Raw genomic sequence first — 6,143 nt, forward strand, 5'->3', positions numbered from 1 at the left:
ATTATTATTTGAGGGCCTGAGACTGGATGTTTTCTGGACAATTAAACACTTCACTATTCTCATATAATGCAAAGAACTCTAAAACCCTGTTTTTTTTAAAAGTCACGAGACCAAAATGTTGCTGCACAACAGGGATGAACTTTTTACGCCCCTGCTTTTATCTCACAGCTGTAGTTACTAGTTAATTTGTCACTTCTGACATTCAGAATCAGTGAGCAGTCAGCACATTTTAAGTCACTACACAGTTACTCATCTACAATAATCTGTATGTGTTTTCATTCTAAGAACATATAATACTGACATGCATGTCATATGATGTGGGCAAGTTGGATCACTCCGTTTTTCATTCAGTACAAATTAAATAAGATAGACAGTTGTGAGGCAACGTGGCCAAATTATTTATTTGTTAGTTCACATCACAGTGAGCGCTACTACAAAAGAGACATACTCCTGGAAAGAAACACATCACCATCGTTATCCAGCTCTGCACCAGTGTGGCCAAATCATTTATTTTTTACGGGACAGCATGTGGACTTCTGTTATAATAGACACAAACTCATCGAAAGTAATTAAACCGTCGCCGTCTTCATCCAGCTTGTGGAAGAGTCTGTCCACTTCAGCTGAGTTTTTATCCTGAAGAAAGAAAAACAGTAGAAGTTGTAAGTAGATTGTAGAACGTGAAACAAGTGTCAGAAAGGCATTCACAGCTCTCTGTTGCAAATTACAGCTTTTCTACTTACTGCCTCAGGAAACTCAGTGTGGAGCAGTTTAGCAAAGCATTTCTTGGTCAAAGCGATGTATTCTCCTTCTGGTCCAGTGTATTCATTAAAGGTCCTTATAATGGCATACATTGCCTGCTCGATTCTTGACATGTTTGCTGGAATGAGAAAATAGTGTTGATTGTTGATCAGTGTATTTATTCATTCATTCATTTTCATGGCTGTGATAATGCAGTAATGTGGTAATGCTTCATGCTGAATTTAAATACACGTGTTGGACTCTACGCTTTGGAACATCCAGTTAAAACACAGGGAGGAGTTAAATGAGTTAAGATAAATAATAAATAATACCGTTCTAGTGACCACTGGTTGAAACAAGAGACACGATCAAGTATTGGTGGTGCAACAGAGAAACAAATTGGTAGTTGGGTGTGACAGTCCAGTCTCTTAAAGTTTCTTACACAATTCAAGGCATCTTAAAGCATTTCACACACTTTACACAATGTTCTGAGGGGCTTTGGTTCGGCACTGTCGCACACTGTCCTCACTAACTGTTTTTTCCCCCAAAATTCTTGGTTGCTTTGATTTACTGTACTCCCACAATTGTCATGAATGTAGCAGTACATTACAATTAGAACTGTTATAATCTTACTATAGATTGACATGTTATATTCAGACCCAACAGTCCACACAGTACACAAACCACATTGGGAAGCTCATTGTCACTTATTGCTCCAAATCAGGTATCAAATATTTAGATAAAAAAATGCAAAATGATTAATGCTGTAATTAAAGAGGATTTAAACATAATTCCACTTACCGAAATTGTATGATAACTTTGAGAGGTTGAGATGGAGGCAGAGAATGATTTGTTGGATGGACCCAAACCTTTTTAAATACAGGTTGACAAACCCTCTTTCAAAGTGCCCACCCCTCTTTCTGTCTGTTCTCCTACAAAATGTCAAAAAAACAATGCTGGAATGTACTCTTTCCTGCTTTTCCTCTGACATAGGTGCCCTTTCACACCAGTTATACTAGTTTGGCAAAATCTACAAGTAATAACCCAATAACCTAATAGTAAAAACGTTGAATATGATTTTCTGAAATAACAGACCAAACAAATACAAAATTTATGATTGAAAAATGAAAAAAGAAAATGAATATGTCTTCCACTTTTGCTACCAAGCACCTAAGATAGCCGTCCACAGTCTTCCACTGAGGGGGTCAAAGATCTTAAGTTTTTCTAGGTTAAGGGAAAGTGACAATGACTTCAAGATCACCGTCAAAACATTCCAATCAGTATAGATATATCTACTTAAGTACCATCTTACTATATAATGATGAAAACTCTGTGTGTGTGTGTGTGTGTGTGTGTGTGTCTGTTCCATGTTTTTCTCTTCACTGACTTGGTCAATCCATGTGAAATTTGGCACAGTGGTAGAGGGTCATGGGAGGATGCGAATGAAGCAATATTACATCAATCGTCCAAAGGGGGACGCTATAGCAACCGATTGAAATTGAAAACTTTGAATGGGTATATCTCATGCCCCGTATGTCGTAGCGACATGAAACTTTGCACAGAGATGCCTCTCCTCATGAGGAACAAATTTGCCTCAAGGACCCATAACTTCCAGTTATATAGATTTTCCACCATTTTGAATTTTTTGAAAAACGCTTAAAATCGATGTCTTCCTAGGAAGTTTGACCAATTTGCATGAAACTCGGTGAACACAACCTAGGGACCAATATCTAAAGTTCCCTCTTGGCAAGAGTTGGAAAACTTACTAAAACTGAGCTTCTATAAGGCAATGAATACTGCGGAGGGCGTGGCTCATCACATAAAGGTGTATAACATCTCAAGGGTTTCACCGATCACCACGCAACTTTGTAGGCATATGACCACACATAATCTGAGGGGACCCCTCCATTATTGACCCCATCAAACAAAATGGGGGCGCTAGAGAGCTAATTTCTTATCTAGGCCAAACTGCCATATTGATTTTTACTAAACTTGTTTGTTTCTGTAATGCATTTTTTGCCTATATTTGACAGGACAGTGAAGCCTAACAGGAAGGATGGGAGAGACAGCAAGGAAGACATGCAGCAAAGAACGAAGGCCGGATTCCAACCCACACTGCTGCAACAAGGCCTAGCCGCACTTTTCCCATGTGAACTACCAGTGCACCCCACTTTTAAGTCAATACAACATATAAACACTTTAACTATCTGCCTTTCAACATGCTACCTCACCTACTAATGTACACTTGTAGCCAACTAACTATCCCACTATTGGCAATAGTACTACTGTACTTTCAATAAAGCAATCGTACTATCAAATTCACATAAACCCTGTCTGAATACATTGCTCTTCTTAATGGGTTCAGTTGACTATTTAATCTGCAATTTCCTATGACCTGTATCCCAAACACACAGCATGTGAAACTGTACATGGGCAACTGTGCACTCAATGGGTATGGACTAGTTATAACATATTCATAGTTTTCATATATTGGATATTTAAAAAAAAAAAAATCCTAAATAGATTATGAATAACTTTCAATGGGTCCTTGTTGAGGGTGATCCTGACAACGTCCATGCCAAATTCAATGAGATTTTATTACACAGTTAATGATCTCAAAGGGAAAGTCAGTGCAAATTACCGTATAACACATAAATAATTTCCTTATAACAGATATTTATTCAAAAAGTCTATAAAAGTTTATAAGAAACTTTCAGTGGATCCTTGTTCAGGGTGACCCTGACTACGTCCATGTCAAATTTCATGAAATTTTACTGTTTATCAGAAATTTAAAAGGAAAGTCAGCCGAAAAACTTTTATAACTTCATCATTTCTTTATATTAGATAGTTATCAAAGAAATCCATAATAGGTTGTTAGAAACTTCATATAGATCCTTATTCAGATAGATTCTGACTATGTTCATGTCAAATTTTAATGGTAGTATATTGTACAATTAATGAGAAAATTAAATTGGGAAAGTCAGCTCACATTACCTTATAATATATCCATAATTTCCTTATATTAGATATTTATTTAAAACAAATCTTAAATAGGTTCTAAATAACTTTCAATGGATCCTTGTTGAGGGTGACCCTGACTATGTCCATGTGGATCATTTCTGATCATTTTAATACTTTGAACTACAAGTTCTCAACGACTGTAAGGTTAGGCCATGGTTTTGCACATTCATTTGCATTCCTGGGTTGGCGCGGGCTTCCAGCTTCTCCTCCGTAGCGGACTAGGTTATAAAGAAGTAGGTGGGCTAACCTTTAGCTGGTCAGGATCAGTGTGGCTGGGTCGATCTTATGTTGTAACAGGGCGTTTATTCATTTGGCTCCACCCACTGTACCCAAAGAGTAGAGGGGGGAGCCTGTGTGACATAGAACAGAGGTTACAATATTGTAACCTTAGTTTTATTAGTATTATTATTAGACCTTGATGATTTGGCAAATGTGGACTTCAAGTACCTACCCCAGTATGGGGACACAATATGCTAGTTCACATCACAGTAAGGGCTGTTACAAAAGACACATACTCCTTGATAGTAGCAACAGTAAGTAAATCATTTATTCTTAATAGTACATCAGCTTCATGTCTGTTGCAATTTTGACAAACTCTCTGAAAGTAACAGCATCATCTTTGTCAGTATCCAACTTGCGAAGGAGATCATCCACATCTTCGTCAGTTGTGGACTAAAGAAATAAACACAAAACAGTAGGAGCTGTAAATAGACTGTAAAGCATTTTAACACATGTCAGAGAGGTTCACAGATCTCTGTTGCAATAGTGTAACATCTTTTGTACTCACTCCCCCTGTAAACTCGCAGCGGAGCAGGGCACGAATTTCTTCTTTGGTCAAAGTCTCTTTGTCTCCATCCAGTCCAGCGTAGTCCTTGAATGTGGCTTTGAGGAGTTCCATTGCCTCTTTGATCGGTGACATGTTGGCTGAAATGAGAAAATACTGTCAACTGTGTATTCCAGTGTTTATCTATTTATATAGTTTACATGGCTGTGATAATGCAATAATGCTGAATTTAAACTCTATGGTTGGACTCTACTGCTTTGGATCGTCCAGCTGAAACACTGGGAGGATTTGAATGAGCAGCTTGCTCAGATCAGAAATGTTGCCGTCCGACACACTTCGGCATTTTTCTCATTAAAAAAAGTGATTGGGTTTTTTTTTATATTTAGTACAAGCTAAATTTCTGATCTTCTGATCTCTCTTTTGCTTCCTTGTCATCTTTCTCAGTCCCTCAGGCATAAATTCTACATTTCTAGTGACCACTGGTTTAAACAACAGATATGATCAAGTATGGGTGGTGCAACAGAGAAGCAAGTTGGTAGTTTGGTGTAACAGGCGCATCTCTAAAAGTTTCTTAAACAAGTCAAGGCATCTAGATGCTGCTTCCCACTCACTTTGCTGGTTATTTCTTCTGAATGGCTTTGGCTCGGCACTATTACACACTGTCTACTTACTAACTGGTTTTCCCCCAGAGCTCTAAGTTGACTTATTTTTACCAAATTCTCACCAATTCTGCGACTGTCACTACTTTAATATTCAAATTAAAAAAGTTATAATCTTACTATGAAATGACATGTTAATTCCATTCAGACATAGCACTCCACACAGTACAGAAACCAAACCAAAAACTAACTTATGTATCTTGTGCCCCTTATTGCTATGTATCAGGTATTTCTTCTTACCGAAATTGTTTGACAACTTCAGGAGGTCGAGAGGTTGAGATGGAGGCAGAGAACGATTTGTGAAGAGAGCACGGACACAAACCTTCTTAAATACAAGTTGACAAACCCTCTTTCAAACCGCCCACCCCTCTTTCTGTCTTTTCTCCTACAAAATGTCAAAAAACAATGCTGGAATGTACTCTTTCCTGCTTTTCCTCTGACATAAGTGCCCTTTCACACCAGTTATACTAGTTTGGGAAACCTACAAGTAATAACCCAATAACCTAATTGTAAAAACGCCGAATATGATTTTCTGAAATAACAGACAAAACAAATACAATATTTAAGATTGAAAAATGGGAAAAAAATGAATACGTCTTCCACTTTTGCTACCTCTGACCAGGTGCACCAGTTTTGGTACAACTGCTACGACTTACATAGAATTGTCATGCAAATAGATGATTGCTTGTTGTGTTGTAAATAATGGTGGTCAATATGATCTTCTTCCCAGTCCATGTGACAAGGGATCAACCAATCCTTTCAGTACATTTACATGTAGAAAGAACATCAGTTTTCTGACATCAGGGCAAATACTGACCATAAGTTTTAGAATTACATCCTGTATTTGTAGGGTGGATCCCAGGGCTATCAGTTTTTTTTTACTGGTTATCCAACCTCTCGAGCTCCATCAGATTGGATGGGAAGCATCTGTGAACCGCCAT

At 37.9% G+C, this 6,143-nt stretch overlaps 2 long non-coding RNA genes across 2 annotated transcripts; both read right to left on the bottom strand.

The window, feature by feature from the left end:
- Positions 1–374: 374 nt before the first annotated feature.
- On the bottom strand, positions 375–1,646 carry LOC117266340 (uncharacterized). The gene is made up of 3 exons (XR_004502486.2): positions 1,540–1,646; positions 741–877; positions 375–633 (listed from the first exon to the last, which is right to left on the bottom strand). It is a non-coding gene; the product is annotated as an uncharacterized LOC117266340 (long non-coding RNA).
- A 2,635-nt stretch (positions 1,647–4,281) lies between these two features.
- LOC117266339 (uncharacterized) lies at positions 4,282–5,551 on the bottom strand. Its single transcript, XR_013492119.1, has 3 exons — positions 5,443–5,551; positions 4,547–4,683; positions 4,282–4,431 (listed from the first exon to the last, which is right to left on the bottom strand). It is a non-coding gene; the product is annotated as an uncharacterized LOC117266339 (long non-coding RNA).
- Positions 5,552–6,143: the final 592 nt, after the last annotated feature.

The sequence above is a fragment of the Epinephelus lanceolatus genome, chromosome 10, assembly GCF_041903045.1.
Source record: "Epinephelus lanceolatus isolate andai-2023 chromosome 10, ASM4190304v1, whole genome shotgun sequence".
In the NCBI taxonomy this organism is placed as follows: Eukaryota; Metazoa; Chordata; class Actinopteri; order Perciformes; family Serranidae; genus Epinephelus; species Epinephelus lanceolatus.